This window comes from Rhinoraja longicauda, chromosome 34 (assembly GCF_053455715.1).
Source record: "Rhinoraja longicauda isolate Sanriku21f chromosome 34, sRhiLon1.1, whole genome shotgun sequence".
NCBI classification, from domain to species: Eukaryota; Metazoa; Chordata; class Chondrichthyes; order Rajiformes; family Arhynchobatidae; genus Rhinoraja; species Rhinoraja longicauda.
In genome coordinates, this window is record NC_135986.1 from 2,620,766 (window position 1) to 2,639,088 (window position 18,323).

Sequence of the window (18,323 nt, forward strand, 5' to 3'; positions counted from 1 at the left end):
CACTGCCAACTAGGAAAACAAGTACAAGGGACAGAGGTTATTCATTAGAGTTATAACACCACAGCAAATGCACTGGGAATGGATGCCATGTCATTAGCTGAACAACGTGATGGATAGGTCGTGCTTTTTCAAGCCTTTGAGTTCTTACAGTTTCCTACTTTGAGCCAAACCAACAAATAACCAAAAGTTGATAGGGAAGTGTTCACTCTACACAGAGGACTTGCAGGTGCAAACCTGCCTGGTGCTTTGGAGAATTTACCATGACAGGTTGGATGAACCATTTGGTCCTGTCTAGCTTATCTGCACCATGCCTACTGATGGAGATTAAGAATCCATTTTACCATACAGAATAGTGAGAGTGCAAGATAACTGTTATCACAAAATGCTGGAGTAACTCAGCGGGTCGGGCAGCATCTCAGGAGAGAAGGAATGGGTGACGTTTTGGGTCGAGACCCTTCTTCAGACTCAGTGCAAGATGACTGTGTTGAATGCCATAATTTTACACATACTGAGAGTGTTCCACATCTGGTTACATTGTTAACCCTATGTCTTTTACATAGAAACATAGAATTAGGTGCAGGAGTAGGCCATTCGGCCCTTCAAGCCAGCACCGCCATTCAATATGATCGTGGCTGATCATCCAAAATCAGTACCCCGTTCCTGCTTTTCCCCCCCATATCCCTTGATTCCGTTAGCCCCAAGAGCTAAATTTAACCGTCTCTTGAGATCTGGAAATGGGCACAACTTCGTGGCTTGCTGCTCCTGTCAGCTATTCCTTGGTCATTTTGTTTGCATAAGTGAAAATTACTCAATTGAAATGATGTAAAATGAAGCCAACCTGATAGTGGATTGGAAGTGCACCAGAGCAGGGAGACTGACAGCACATTTCACCTCAAGTTAACAATCAGTTACATCTCGGGTTGTTTACACCAATTAGATGTGTCTTCACATCCATAAGTTACATTAATGGACTCAAAAACTGTCCCCACAGTTATCTTGTTCTTCGAGTCCTACTGCATAGGAACAGGCCGTTCTGCCCAACTTGCCAAAAGAGGGTGTCAGGGATTATGGGGAAGATGGCAGGAGAAAGGGTTTGGGAGGGCGGGATAGATCAGCCATGATTGAATGGCAGAGTAGACTTGATGGGCTGAATGGTCTAATTCTGTTCCTATTACCTATGACTAGTCTCCACTAGTCCCGCCCAACCTGCATTTGGCCCATATCCTTCTAAACCTTTCCTATCCATGTACCTGTTCAGTGAGATATTTAGTGACAAAATAACCCCTTCAACAAACGATCTTTAGACTATGCTGTTCAAACAGTTGAATTTAATGGATTTAAATAAGAATTGTAACCAATTGTAACCAAACTGAAGAAGGGTCTCGACATGAAAAGTCACCTATTTCTTTTCTCCAGAGATGCTGTCTGACCCACTGAGTTACTGTAGCTAAGTTTGTGTCTAACTTCTGCCTGATGTATGACACTGACTGCCAATTGTTGTGTTCCAAACCTGTATCGCCAGTTATCTTGGCAGCCACTGGGCATGGATTTCTCTCAGTAATCGGTGGGAACATTCCTTTTACATTCGCAGGAGAGTTTACCAAGCACCACACACAATAAAGACGTGATTAAAACCCCGCTACGTTACAAGGCTCCAGCTCACATCCATATCTAGCAACGTTCACTGCTGACAGGCAAGAGTCAGAGAGGAAAACTGCTTTCACTGCACACAATGGGAAAGCAGTTGGGATGTTTGGCAGAATCCAGTGACGGGGCTCAACTAAGTCAACAAACTACTTGCTTTCATGACGTTACTTGGCACGCTACTTTAAAGAACACGGCAATCTTCGTGTTTTTCCAGAAGTGGTGGCATCGTTTGAAGTAACGGAATTGTTGAGTTACCAATTTAATGTTAGAATCTGACCAAAGATTTTCACCAATGTCACCGGGTGTTTTGTATATGTCAGCAATGCACAGACCGCGTGCCTTGCCCTAACGCAAAGTCAGACCCAACGAGGTATCATAAGGAATAGGAGCAGACTTAGGCCATTCGGCCCATCAAGTCTACTCTGCCATTCATTCATGGTTGATCTCTCTCTCCCACTTAACCCCATTCTCCTGCCTTCTCCCCATAACCTCTGACACCTGTACTAATCAAGAATCTATCTATCTCTGCCTTAAAAATCTATATACTAAAACTCTCGTTTGTTTGTTTATTTGTTCCTGAGCTACAGCCAAAACGGTACAAGATAGCGTGACAATTTTAGGCCCACCTTACTCACCGTCGTCCCTTTGGTGCTAGTGGAAGAAGTTTCATTGAAATCGGTGTTATATTTTTTAAGTTATTCACATTTTAAAGTTTAGATCTATCTCCGAAGGAGTGAGGGGGGAGGGAGGGAGGGGGGGAGAGAGGGAGGGGGTGGAGGGAGGGGGAGGAAAGGGGAGGGAGAGGGGGAAAGAGGAGGGGAGGGTGCTGCACCAATGCAGGAGAGGTTTGGGCCCAACGGGTCCACTTGGTCTATATCCACTGAAAGTATCTAATGCCTTAAGCTGCCAGAGGCACACTCAAGCTGCAGGCAGTTCAGGCGGTTATTAGGCAGGTAGATGGCCTTGATGTGCAATGATGCAATATAACAGCAGCAATAGATATTTCTCTGCTACATTACCAGTTGTAATGTCCAATGATACTGATTCATTGTGATTAAGTATTTAACTACTAAATCTACTGAAGGAAGTGAGTATTTGCATTAGATGCAGTTTAGGGAATGTCCTTGGCTTATAATGAAAGCTAAGCAGATTGGAACTACAGTCACTGGAACTTAGCGTGAGATATTCTTCAAAACTCAACATTGAGAGGGCACATGACAAGGTAGATGAAGACGGGAGGGGAAATCTAAAGCTAGGGATGTAGTTTTCACAATATGGGGTCAATCATTTAAGGCAGAGGAAGACGAGGAGGAGGAATTTCCTCACTCAGAAGGCCGTCAATCTTTGAACTTCTCCATCTCACTGTGATGTACATATGTACATACACAGAAGGGAAACAAGGAATTGTACGCATTGCTTTCTTACAAAAAAGACATAAGGTACTGGTACAAAAAAAGGCATAGGGATATCAACAATTTGGGGAATAGACAGGAAAATGGCTGCAGCTGAAATAGGTTCAGCCACACACAGTCTTACTAAACACCAAAGCAAACCCAAGTTCCATGTTGGACTACTCCTGATCCTGCTTAGAGGTTTTGTACAACCCATTTTTTAGTTGTAAACTGTAAGAAATAGGCATCTGAAAGCATTTTGATGGAGACACAATAGTGGGTAATGTGCAATGCATTGTACACTGACCCAGATCACTAATTTGTGTGGCAGTGGCTCATCTTAGTATTCAAGTCCGTATTGAATTCCTATGATCCTTTGTTAGGCTTGTTGGCAAAAATGTCAATGTCTCTTCACTTTCACAGTTCCAGTGTGCACGTGGTTCTTGCAAGGACAGGATTCAAAGCTCCACAGTTCATGAAGACACCACGATAAACTGGTGTGTTAGCGCGAGAAGAGTGGTGAAATAGATTTCTCAAGGCTGGAGGTGAAATATCTCATTGAATAATCCCAAAGCCAGAAGACAACCTCTTGTATGTAGTGTGTATGTATGTAGTATGTATGTAGTGATCCCGGTTATCATTTCCATTTTGCATTGCTCGGTATAGGGGGAGATGCCACTTCCTCTACACGTATCACACTGCCTATTTTGACTGTCTCCACAAGCCCCAGTCTCAAACCATCAACCAAAATAGGCCTGCTGTTATTCTGATCAACTTGCTCCTTGACCAAACTCCGACTCTTGGTTTGGGTGAATTTCTCAACTGTTGTTCCAGTTGCCATTGCCCTGAATGTTCAGTATGTGTAAGGGGCAGTAACTGGCATGCCTGTCAAGTTATGTTGCCCAGAAGTATTTTCCATGTGTTTGCTTCTCTACTGTTTACCTTTTACTGTGCACGTCAAAAATTGCAAGCAGCAGCCTGGGAGAGGACATTTTGTGTGGAAATAAGCCAGCACCCCTAGCTTTCCACTCAACCTGGCTCATGAAACACAATTCCCCCACCCTCCCAATGTGGAACTGTTCAGATTTGTAGGAATCTTTTACAAATCCCCCAACAGAAGTTACCCAACTTTACCTAAGAAGATCAATATTATCAGTGACTTTTTGAAAAACAAAGCTCCACTTAAAAGGTCTATTTAATATTGAGTCCGGATTGTAATATGTTTCAATGTAAAAAAAAGAATAAGCAAATTTTAAGATATTAATTTCAAATGATCTTTTGTGAAGACCAATACTTTTAATGACATAAAGTAGGAAGATGGGTCACTAAACTGAAGCGGAGGTTCAACCCAAAAGATGAAAATGGTTATTCACTATTATTTTTCACATGCAGAACCATCACAGACTGCCACAGCACAAAAAGTAGATTAATTGCTCAAAAGAGCCATCAAACTCTTCATTATTCCATCCAATACTATTTTAAAAGATTCCATACTTGACCGTCACCATTTTTTGGTTGTTTTCTGACCACCTTCCACAGTCCTGTGCCGTGGTATTCTTAAGCAAGGGTGTCTTATTATCATCTTCACAACCTAGATAATCTCAGGAACAAATTAACTTCCCCAATAGTTCGCACCCTGTGGCTAATCTTTCCACTCTACCGTTATTGCCTTCAGTATCTCAGAGGATCAGTCCTCGCTCGGCTTATCTCCAGTTTTATTTTCCAGCAGCCTCGTGCTAAAATCTCGGCATCTGCTTCTACAGATGAAGTGACGGCACATCTCTCGACCGTCACCATGTCCCGACTCCTCCGCCTTCTGTCAACAGTTGCACCTCTTGCCCAACATCCAGCGCTAATGAGAAAAAACGTCCTCAAGCTGAATGAAGCTTGAATGCTGAATGGCTTTTGTTTTTTCAGTTTTCATTACAAACCCGAACCCTGATCGCCGACTCCATCTGCCCTGACCAACTGTAATGTTGAAGCAGACTGTTTGCAATCTCTGTGGTGATCTGACCTAGGGATAAACTCCCAACTTCCTACCCACAACATCGCTAAAGAATGATTCATTTGCTCCATATCATTGGCCCAAGTATGTTCCTAGTTCAACTCGTCTGCTGCTGAAACTTTTTCTACACCTTATTTCTGGACTCAGACCCAGTGAACGTTTGGCCTTACAACACTTTTCAGCAGAGTGTAAACTTGAGGCCCTGCTTAACTCTGTGTGTGCCAATGCTCATTCAGCAAACTCCGTGACAAATCTATTTAGGCACCAAGTTGGCAAATGCTCTGCAGCTTTGGCAGTCTCAGTGACCTCCTCCAACCCTCCCAACTCAGCTCTTGAGCAGCCCTGATTGTATTGGTCCAGTGAGGGTGGCCATGACGTCAGAAGCCAAGACCCCAAGCTCTGCAAATGTTCCCAAAACCTCTCCGCCATTTCTCTTTTACGGCACTCATCAAAAACTGCACCTTCCTCTAAGCTCTTGGTCGTACACTTCATGGGTCAGGGTCAATTTTGCTGGGTTACCATTTCCAAGAAGTGGCTTGGAAACCTTCACCATATTATGGTCACTGTGCAAATGTGCTGTTGTTCAGGAGGACTATTTACTTTTATGGTAGGAATAACAACATTTGAAATAAATTTGGACAGGTACACAGATAGGAAAGATTTAGAGGGATATGGGCCTAACTCGGGCAGGTGGGACTGGTGTAGATGGGGCATCTTGGCTGGCACAGGCAAGTTGGGCCAATGGGGCCTGTTCCAATGCTGTGCGACTCTATGAAAGCTTATAATGGAGGTGGGTGGCAAAGCAACAACAGAGAACAAGACATAAAATCGAGAACTACCAGATATTTAAAATGAACTGAAAATCACGCCCTCCCTTCAGATGTACTTGGAACTGAAGCTGAGATTTGTTATTTTTTCATAAACCATTCTCTAGTAATGCTTATTCAATTCACAGACCAGAAACATCAACACATCTTCAGTATTATCTACATGAGGTCCACTATTGAAAAATTCAATTTTTTCTCATTTTGTTTTTGCAACGGGTAACAAAAATCCTAAATATCAGCTCCTGAAACCTGACCCGAAACACTTAATCAACGTTTTGGTTTGAAGACATACAGGCAAGACATGTAAATGCCTAAATTTGAATTCCCTCCTTAATCACCCCCAGTGGAAATCAGAGTGGCGTAAAACAAAAACTCTGATGGATTAATTGAGACAAACCAGGTTGAAATTCCCTTGGACTGAGTTCTCTGCCTTGGCCCACAGTTGAGACAGACCCCAGTCCCATCAATACACCATTCAAGAACTTGAATACCGACCAAGATGATTGGGACCGCGTCAATGGCTCGTGGAAGCTCATAGTTATAGATTCACATAAAAAAACAGAAGTGTACAGTGCACAATAATCTCTGGTAGCTATAAAGAAATAGACATAATCTCCAGAGCTAGGCTGCTGACAATGGTGGATTCAATTGTGAGGATCCATGAGTTGAGGCCAGCACAGATCACCCATTTTGAATGGTGGGGCAGGCGTATGGAGTCTGGTGGCCCACTCTCATCTTCTCGAGGACCTTCCTTTCATAGCGGGCACTGAACCTTGCTTATTGCACTTCACACTGAATACACAATTGAGAACAATTACAACTTTGAATGAATAAAAAGCAATGATGGACTAAATCTACAGAGTGGGATACGCTGGCGAAAAAAAGCTGCTGCCTGTGCCTTGAGAGATGCACTTTGAATAATAAATCATGGATGTGAGACTAACCAGAAATAGTTTATGTTAATAGCAAACAAGATATAAATGCTGTGGCATGTATTTAGAAGTGATGTAGTTAGCCTTTTCTGTAAACACTCAGACATGTTTCCTAATGCCAGACTGAGCCATGCAGACAACAGACAATCTAGTTACCCATTAACATGCACCCCACATATCAAGAGTGTAATTTGAACTCTGCACAACTTTGAACATTTAACAAAACACCCAAATATTGCCCCAATAAAATATTAAAAAACAAGGAACCCAATTTACTGTACGCCTTTCTCCAGGGAAAGTGGAGTTTAAATCATTTTGTTTGCAAATGATATCTGGAATAATTCATAGCAGCAAGAGATGACTACAGCTCTCCCAGTATTGCACCCAATTAATTGAAGCCCGGAGGCATTAATTAATCTGAAACACCCATTATATTCACTCAAATTACCAGCCGCTAGCTGAAGAATGCTACACATAAAATATAGAACAAGTGTCGTCCAAAACGTTACCCATGGTTTTATTTTCAGTTAACTCCTGTCTTGCACTCTCCACAGAAGATCGGGGAGAATGTGAACCATCCAGGAGCCTTGCTACAAGTTATCATCAAGAGGCAATCGTGGAGAGCTTGGTTTGATCTCCTTACAGCCTTTTCTACCTTCAATGGAACTTTTAAAAAGAAATGCACCGATAGCATATCCAGCTTATTCAACAACGATATTTCGGGCTTCGTATACACCCTTTGTCATTTTATCCGCAAAGTCTCCCAAATTCAGAGGGAATTATTTTTGTCCAACATTTGCCCCTTCGTGTAAACCATCTGCACTCAATCCCCACTCCCATTCCACACTCCTACAATCTTCCTCAGTCGACCACATCCACAGCTTTGAGACTGAATTGCTGTATTATTTTAATACCTGCACCTATAACTATCTTTTTTTGTTAAGACCATTGTTTGGCAGGAGTTCAAAGCTGGTCCCAAGACTTTGGAAAATAAAATTTTAGATAATTCACAAACCAGTTTTAAAACCGGTTCCATAAATACACCCCTTTAGGGATGGCAAGATTGGCAATATTTTCAATGCTCTTTTTATCCTGTGAAATATGACTTTATAATTATGATAAAGACCAAACAAGACTAATCAAAGGTACCTGCTTAACATTTTGCCATTGAAGGCATTGCAGTTAATTTTCTCTCTTATCTGTATAGGAGAATATATTTAATATTCATATTTATTTCTTAACCTCAGTGTTTTGGTTGAGGACTTGCACTTTCTAATTAACTTGAACAAGCAAGCATTGCAGAAGCTTTGCAAATCGTGTGAGTAGTATCCTCTGTGGATTCTTTGCAGCAGTAACTATAAAAATACATTATCTCACTTTCTGGTGGATCCTACTATGAGCTCACACAAGGAAAAGGGTACATCATTCAATGAGCTGGGTGCCATTGATCAGACTCCCAAACGAAAGCAACTTTTCAATTTCTAGACGATTAGAGTCATACACAGTGGAAACAGGCCCATCGGTCCAACTTGCCCACACCGCATTCTTTGCTTTATCTATGTTAACTGTCATCCAAAAGTCGCGTCTGAAGAAAGGTCTCGACCCGAAACGTCACCCATTCCTTCTCTCCAGAGGTGCTGCCTGTCCTGCTGAGTTACTCCTGCATTTTGCGCCTATCCAAAAGACACTCTCTGTCAACCAATGAATAATGTATTCTCAATTCAAAAGTATGACTTTGACCAATTCTTAGCCAAAATGGAACCAAACAAGTTACAATAGGCGTGCTATTGAAGGGAGCAATATAAAATCCTTTGAAAGTAATATAAATTTGGAGAAGTCAAGCCATCCAAAAAGCTTCAACGCTCTTTGCTTTTGTCTCATTCCAATGAAGGGCATGAACAATTTCTTGATTAGAACGGGTGTCAAGGGTCATGGGGAGAAGGCAGGAAAATGGGATTAGGAAACAGAGATCAGCCTTGATTGAACGGCGGAGTAGACTCGATGGGCCGAAAGGCCTAATTCTACTCCTGTAACTTGTGAATTAATTTTCAGGCCTTCCATAAACACAGGTAACCAACTGTTGGAATCTTGCTCCCAATAAGCCTGGGGCAACTGGGCAACATAACAAACCTCCTCTGCTTTTGAGACACCATCTTAAGCAACATCCCAACATTTCAACGGTAGATACAAAATGCTGGAGTTACTCAGTGGGTCAGGCAACATCACTGGAGGGAAGGAATGGGTGACGTTTCGGGTCTCCAGAGATGCTGCCTGTCCCGCTGAGTTACTCCAGCATTTTGATTCTACCTTCGATTTAAACCAGCATCTTGCAGTTTTTTCCCCAACAATTCAAACCTGGCTGAAGTTTTATTTGAACATTTGTACCCAGAGAACCACCTGCATCTCAGTTAGTCTGAAAGAAATTAATCAGAGATAACATCAAACTTTAACACTACTTTCATCAATCAGCAACAACTATTGCTAATACAAAAAATAGGTGCAAGTTCCACAAATGGTAAAGTAACATCTATCCACCCTGGAATATCCTTGCTCTCCCCATAGGTTACAACCCAACTGGGAAAATGGTGAGTGATGAAGTGTGTCACTCAGCTACGCCCACACAGAGTCCCTTTAAATCACTAATCACAGGGAACTCTGGAAGCACAGACTTGGCTGGCGATCTACCCACATATTTGCCAAAGCTTAGAGCCAGTCCCAGAGTCAGAGCACAGAAACAGGCCCTTCACCAGCAAATACTCTCCCATACTAATCCTATTTACTAGCGCTTGGTCCGTAAGACTTCTACACGCTGGTGATTCTGATGCTTACCTTGAATGTTGTGAGTATCTGTCCCAACCACCCACTCACTGTGCTTCAATGTTTTCAAGAGAGCTAGATTTAGCCCTTATGGATAACAAACGGGAATCAAGGGATATGGGGGAAAAGCAGGAACGGGGCAATTTTGGATGATCAGCCATGATCATATTGAATGGTGGTGCTGGCTCGAAGGGCCGAATGGCCTACTCCTGCACCTATTTTCTATGCTTCTATGTTTCACATTACTATCATCCTCCAGGTGAAAAAAATCTTCCATCTTCTAAACTCTTATTCCTTACCCATAACATTCTAGTATTAGACTCCGCTAAAACTAGAGGGCAAATATATTCTAGGGTGGAATGGTTTGTGCTATGGGTCCAAAAAAGTGATCCAAAAATGGGCAATCATCTTTAAAGATCAGTGATGCAAATCAATTTCCCCCTCCAGAGCCAAAATGAATCACTGACACAAACTTAGAAGTTTATAAGGTGCAAAAGGCCACTTGCCTCGCCTCAGATAGAAAGATGCTTCGGAAGATTAAAGCAGCCCACAGTCAGTGACTCGAGTACTTTGAGCACTGACCAAATATTGCTTAAGTTGCAAGCAAAACACACAGTTGGTGCTGAAGGAGGTCATGTTAGATTCAGAGATAATCTCCGTCTTTTGGGAAATTGTGAACAAATTAAAATGGTGTTTAGATTTCTGCCTTCCCAGTTTAGTTTATTGTCATGTATACCAAGGTAGTGTAAAGCTTTTATTGTGTGCTAACCTATCAGCGGAAAGACAATACACGATTACAATCGAGCCAATCACAGTGTACAGATACATGAGAAGGGAATAACTTTTAGTGCAAGATGAAGTCAGTAAAGTCCGAGTTTAGTGCAAGATAAAGCCAGATCCTACACAACACTCCCTGTGGATTGGATTAGTGTATGGAAGATGTATCCTCAAGCCTTTCCAAGTCAGAAAGAAATCATCTTGACATCGTTGCAAGTAGAAGTGGCTTCCAGAAGTGAGGTGGTGACAACTTATTGCGCAATCTTGAAGGCAATCTGCTCTTGGAAAGGATCACTAAAAGCAATGCAACAAAATCTGAACAGCTACTGGAAACTTTCAATCAAATTTCTGTGTGTCGGTTTATTTTATCCTTGTAACAGAATGTCATTCACCAGACTGACCTGGTTAGATTATGAAGGCAACTAAAGGTTTTACACAATGAAAGTGCAGTGGAAAAGGAAATGAGTAAAAAAAAGTCTTGGCTGGAATGTATTGTAAGGGTGACTGCCAGAGCCCCAAAATGGCAGCCAAACACAATTGGAAAATCAGCCTGAAGTACAGGAGGAGAGAGAATGGAAAAGAGAAAACCATGAACCATCAGCAAAGAAAAACCACACCACAAGAGTTGGAAATCGTTTAAGAATAGATAAATGGAGAGAAACAGAATTCAACGATGCAGAGCAGCTACGGGCAAGAAGGGAAACAGCTGACATGATAGGAAACAACTCTGGCAGTCAAGTGTCCCAAAGAGATTGTAATCATTAATGATCATAATCACACTATTTGGAAAAAGTGAATGGGGAGTCAAGGAAATTGACTGACATTTAGCGTTTAGTTAAAGATCAGATTGATATTTGAGGATAACGATCTTGAAATGCATCTGTCGGCAATAGCCTGTAGATGGAGCCAGGTAAAGTTCTGGGTAAAAGAGATTAGGCATTGGTGGTCACGTAAGTGAAGGGTTTAGTGGATGGAGTCTGCCAAGGATCACGCTTCTGATCTCAGCTGCGGTGGGAAGGGTGGGGCAGAGGCAGGCAGGGTTGCAAAGATTCCAGCAAAGCAAAAATGAAGAGGACCAGTATGCGATTAAGCAACAACTTTAGACTTACCCATTCGGGGATGGGATTGGAGGCAAAAGGCTGTTGAAAAAGCTGAATTGGGCTTAGATTACATTATTTTATTCACAAAATGCTGGAGTAACTCAGCAGGTCAGGCAGCATCTCGGGAGAGAAGGAATGGGTGACGTTTCGGGTCGAGACCCTTCTTCAGACTGATGTCAGGGGGTCGGGACAAAGGATGGATATAGGTGGAGACAGGAAGATAGAGGGAGATCTGGGAAGGAGGAGGGGAAGGGAGGGACAGAGGAACTATCTAAAGTTGGAGAAGTCGATGTTCATACCGCTGGGCTGCAAACTGCCCAGGCGAAATATGAGGTGCTGTTTCTCCAATTTCCGGTGGGCCTCACTATGGCACTGGAGGAGGCCCATGACAGAAAGGTCAGACTGGGAATTTGAGGGGGAGTTGAAGTGCTCGGCCACCGGGAGATCAGTTTGGTTAATGCGGACCGAGCGCAGGTGTTCAGCGAAGCGATCGCCGAGCCTGCGCTTGGTTTCGCCGATGTAAATAAGTTGACATCTAGAGTAGCGGATGCAATCTAGAGCAGCGGATGCAATAGATGAGGTTGGAGGAGGTGCAGGTGAACCTTTGTCTCACCTGGAAAGACTTAGATTACATTATACTTTTTTGACACGTTCCAAAGTTTAATGCCTCATAAGCAGTGTGGCAATGGGATTGTGTAGCAGCATTAGAAAAAGCATGCATTATTAGCAAACAAATAGAAGTTGGATCGGCATTTTCCAACACCAAGCAGCACCAAATAAATATAATGAATGCCCAGAGGATGCATCACTTGCACAATAGGGATATGAAATGATTTATAGGTACAGGTCCTCTACGGTTTATGAGCTGTACAGCACACATACAAATGACCCTTTGGGAGACCGATGGGATGGATCTGCCAGCTGCTCCGGAGCTGCAGTCATCTTCTGCAGTTCTCAGGAACAGAAACTTGCTGTGACCTGGGGAGGACTGGCAGGTGAGATGCCCACAAGGAGAGCTGAGGAATCGAGAAAATTGCATCTTTGCAACAAAGAGTGGCATGAAGACATTTGGGAGGCCCAAATCTCAACCCTACCCTGCCATTGATCTGCCCAGACATTAGCTCCTCTCCTGTGCAATTTCCCCATAACCTTCAATTCCCAGATCTTCAAAACTTATCTATCTCCTCTTTAAATACCTCCAATTATCTAGCCCCCCACAAATCTTCACAGTTGAAAACTCCAGGGAGTCACCATTCTCAGTGAGAAGATATTCTTGTGCACCTAAATTTTAAATGAACACCCCCCCCCCCCCCCCACCTTATCATTCAAGACTCTTCTACAAGCAGAAATGTCTCTTGATCTAGAAACTAAGAACTGCAGATGCTGGCTTATACCAAAGATGGACACAAAGTGCTGGAGTAACTCAGCCAGTCAGGCGGCATCTCTGGAGAAAAAGGATAGGTAACGTTTTGTGCCGCGACCAGAAACGTCACCTATCCTTTTTTTCTCCAGAGATGATGCCTGACCAGCTGAGTTATTCCAGCATTTTGTGTCTATCTTCTGTCTCTAAATCTACCCTGCCATGCTCCATTAGGGTCTTATATGTTTCAATAACATCACCATTCACTCTTCTAAATATCATGGACGATGGATCAAACTTCTTTTTTTAGTAATTTGCCAGTTGGGAGAAACATGGACTTGCTGTTATCTACTGGGCAATAGGCATTATCAAAAACACTTCAAATCTGAGGGATAAAAGGCTCAATAATTTTCAAAATGGAGCAACGTGAAGTATTTGATAAAGCCCTACAAGTGCTTTTTATTGCTCCACCGGTTTAAGTTTTTAAAAAACTATAAAAGATTATGGCATCCAAGTTGCAAAAATCAGAACTTAACAATCAAATAAACAGATGCAGCATTTTTAGTTTGGCAAATGCTGCCTTAAAATGTGAATTCCATTTTATTCAATGCAAGCAGGTTAGTTGGGGCTACGATCCTCACCCTTTATTTCATGAGTTATTAGCCCCTAGAAGCCCCTCTGGTCAGTGGTGACGAGTCACATTTCTTTTCCTGTGTTGTATTTCCGTGCAACAGATCCACCAGCACCTGAAAAAGAAGCCTTTCCTCTATCAATGCACAGGATTCTCGCCCGAAAGTTGAGAAAAAGGAGGGCACACCAATTCGTCTGTCAAATTGAGTCTCAGTTTTCAGATATGATAAATACATTTACACAAGGTCCTTACAGTTAGTTCTGAGTCAGAACAAGACAACTTGACCATCTTTATTCAGGATACACACATACACACAACAAACAAGCAAACTGGATCCTTCTTCACCTCCTTCGAGATGTGACGGCATAGTTTCCAAGTAAAAAAGGTCTTGATGAATTTAATAAACCGTTGATGGCTAGTGGCACATCAGAAAAGTTGGAAGCAACCCCATTTCCTCAAATCTGTGCATGCCTTCTCAATGTTTGGTCACACTCAAATGGCATCTCATCAAGATGAAGGATATGGCTACATAAACCTCCACTACACTGCAAAACCTGATGTACAAATTCAATAATAAAATGACTAGTGTACTTAAAACTGTGCTCACATATTCAGGAAGTGCATAGGACCATTTGGACGACGTTCTTCCCATTTTTTGAGTTGGAAAATGACAATTTAAGGAAACAAATTACCACATAGGTATGCTGTGTATAGAACACTGAACTTGACTGTTTAAAAAAAAATGAATTGAAATAAATCTGTCAGTTATGCCAAAAAGAGTTGTGCATTTTCTCTCTCTGAGAAAGTGGACCTGATGGGCAGGATTTAACATAGACTTTAAAAAATAAACATTTACTTACCCTGAAACACTCTTGCAGTTTAAAGTGCAATGAATTGCCATTTGATGAATAGTGGTTTACCACAAGACGTTATTCAAGAGATCAGGAACTCATTCTAACACAAGAAATAACATTTTGCTACACTACTCCTATAATTAAAAGGGGAGACTGCAAATGTAAACTGTTTAGTATAATTATTACTTTTAATTTTACGGTCATTTGGTAGAAAGCAGCTTTCAAGAATTGAAAGGGATTTATAAATAGGGAACCACACAGTAAAAATGAATATAGCTTATGGTTAACAAAGTTCAATGTCCTAAAGCAACCATGTCTCTCCAAGGAGATGACATGGGAATGGGGTGGGTGGGAGGAGAGGAGGAATACAGGTGGGACAGGGTAGACACAAAAAGCTGGAGTAACTCAACGGAACAGGCAGCTTCTCTGGAGAGAAGGAATGGGTGACATTTTGGGTCGAGACCCTTCTTCAGACTGGTTAGGGATAAGGGAAACGAGAGATAAAGAACAATGAATGAAAGATATGCAGAAAGATATGCAAAAAAGTAACGATGATAATGGAAACAGGCCATATTTAGCTGTTTGTAGGGTGAAAATGAGAAGCTAGTGCAACTTGGGTGAGGGAGGGATAGCGATAGGGATACCTGAAGTGAGAGAAATCAATATTTGTGTTTAGCCTCTCTCTGACAATGGAGGAGACCTAGGACCGAAAGGTCTGTGGAGGAATGGAAAGGAGAATTAAAGTGTCCAGCAACCGGGAGATCAGGTAGGTTCAGGCGGGTTGAGTAAAGGTGTTCCGCGAAACGATCAACCAGTCTGCGTTTGGTCTCGCCGATATATAAGAGTCCACATCTTGAACAACGGATACAGTAGATGAGGTTGGGGGAGGTGCAAGTGAACCTCTGCCTAATCTGAAAGGACTGTCGAGGGAGGAGGTATAGCGACAGGTGTTGCATCTTCTGCGGTTGCTGGGGAAGGTACCTGGGGAGGGGGTGGTTTGGGTGGAAGGGATGAGTTAACCAGGGAGTTGCGGAGGGAACGGTCTTTGCGGAAGGCGGAAAGGGGTGGTGATGGGAAAATGTGACTAGTGGTGGGATCCCGTTGGAGGTGCCAGAAACTTCGGAGGATTATGTGTTGTATGCTGAACACAGCTGAAGGTAAGTCACCACAGATAAAGGGCAGGCTTGACGGACTGCCTAGTCTTATCCAGCCTATTGGCTCTGCATTTTAGTAACCTGAGAAAATGCCATTAAAAGAAAATATAACATTGGACGCCCAAAAAAATGATTTTGCTTTCTGGAGAAAGTGATAGGCATGGTGATAAAACCTGGTTTGTTATTAAATAAACTGTTGGCTTGGTTTAAGAGCTGACATTTTCCTAATCCCCCAAAAATCATTAGTTTTTACAACATGTCACAGGTTACTAAGTAAATGCAAGTATTGGCATATAGATGTGAATGCAGGTTATTTCAATAAGTGGACAATGGCAAGTTCATTTCAATTCAAATCTAAAGATAACAACTGCGCAGTGGTTTAAATGCGCTGGTACTTTTACAGGCCACATCACTGAATTGTACCAGCAATCATAATTTTTCAGACTCAATTCTATCCTCTAGACGAAACATTAAAGACCAGTGGAGACTGGAGGGTTGGGGTAGGCAAGGTTAAAAAAAAAAATCAGCAAAATATTTTCCAATCCAGTCCACGTTTGTACTTCTCTTAATATAATATTACAGCCCACAAAACTTTAATTGGCTTACTCATTTACCAATTTCGCAATGATTGAGGAGCTGAAATCCACATTTAAAATATACTCCAGATTCAGATAAACTTGATAGGGTACAGATGGGTAGATGCACATTTTAACTCAAAATTGTGGAATCAAGAACCGGAGGACATAGGTTTATGGTGAGAGAGGAAAGATTTAATCGGAATCTGAGGAGCAACATTTGGTGGGTATATGGAATGAGCCGTGAGACGACGTAGTTGAGGCAAATACTATAATAACATTTAAAAGACATTTGGAATGCTACATGGACAAGAAAGGTTTAGAGGGATATGGACCAAACACGGACATGGGATTGGTGTAGATGGAGCACCTTGGTCAGAAGGGCCTGTTCCCATGCTGATGACTTTGTACCTCGCTGCCTGTTTGTTCTGCATAAAAATTCAAAATAAATTCGTGTCAACTAAAGTACCATTGAATTACCCCTCTAAAGATTTGGCACTTGGTTTTCAAGTAAGCTGAAAAGTGCCTTGAGAGTCTTGATTAGTGCAGGTGTCCGGGGGTGATGGGGAGAAGGTAGGAGAACGGGGTTAAGAGGTGGAAGTAGACCAGTCATGATTGAATGGCAGAGTAGACTTGATGGGGCGAATGGCTTAATTCTGCTCCTTTCACTTATGTTCTTATGAGAACCATCTTAGATCACGGCATATTTGGAACCATCTCACTTAAATGTGCAACGTGACAATCAACCACAAGCTTCCATTGTGTTCTCTGCCCCAAATTACAAAGAAGTACATTTTAAGCAATATATAGTATAAGAAAATAACTGCAGATGCTGGTACAAATCGATTTATTCACAAAATGCTGGAGTAACTCAGCAGGTCAGGCAGCATCTCGGGAGAGAAGGAATGGGTGACGTTTCGGGTCGAGACCCTTCTTCAGACATTTTAAGCAATAATATCTTTCGATAGAAAATGTGAGGATAATTCAGGTTGGGGGAATTAGGCTGACTTCTTCTACGGGCAGATTGTTATCAAATAAAACATTACAAATCCTGTGCTGTTTTCTTGGGGCTGAATGGATGAAAGTGTCTATTTGACTGTACCCATCGTAAAAATGAGTTCTTCATCAAGCAGAGCCAATTGATGAAGAATATATGCATGAATATTTTGATAGAAGATGCTTACTTCTTGGCCCCAAGATCTTGACAATGTATCTCCACGTGATCAGGATGCAGATTGCCGATAAACCTTTCACAAATATTCTTTTATAAAAATACTCACATGTTCCTGGAAAATAGGTGGCTGATCCAAAGAGAGCATAATTAATGGTAAAGAGAATAACTTGGGGTTTTTTTTAAAAGAGAGATAACACCTTAATATGAAATATTATGTTCCCAGAAACACAATTCACCTAATAAAATAACAATTTTATTTAAAAAATACTGTAAATTGGCTCAAAAGGAATCAAGTACAAACTTGAAGGAGACTATTATGCTCCAAAGTACTGCAATGTAAGCAATGATCAAATTGAGTAGAGATGATAGTTCAAAATAAGGTGAAATCCTCAGCGAGTCTAACGCTCCAGTTTGTCAGAGAGCCCACCTGCCTCCCACACCCCCACAACTTCAGTCAAGAGTAGTTGATGGAGGCAGCGAGCCCAAGGGTCATCTCCCTCACGCTGAAGGACTGTAAAAAAACAAGGTGATACATGCATACATTTTCTTCCATACATGTTCTACACCACACCTTACAAAATGCCGCTTTAGTGCAGAGTTAAATAGATGTGACTGGTGTGAGAGATTAAACAGTTAGGTTTGATGTCCGTTAGGTTTAAAAGCCTAACATTTAGGAGAGTAGAAAAATAACTGCAGATGCTGGTATAAGTCGAAGGTATCACAAAATGCTGGAGTAATTCAGCAGGTCCGGCAGCATCTAGGAGAGAGGGAATGGGTGATGTTTCGGGTCGAGACCCTTCTTCAGTCTGAAGAAGGGTCTCGACCCTAAACGTCACCCATTCCCTCTCTCCTCGATGCTGCCTGACCTGCTGAGTTACTCCAGCATTTTGTGATACCTAACATTTGGGGGATGTCACCAGCTCTTCAAACTCAGAATTTTAATGATTACTGAACAAGTTTCACCCAAAATATATCAGAGGGTAATGACAGATTCTTACTCTCTCCTGGAAGGGACCAGAATTTTTTTCAGTGGACTTGACACTCAAATAATGTAGCAGGGAACCGTTGCATTCTGCTGG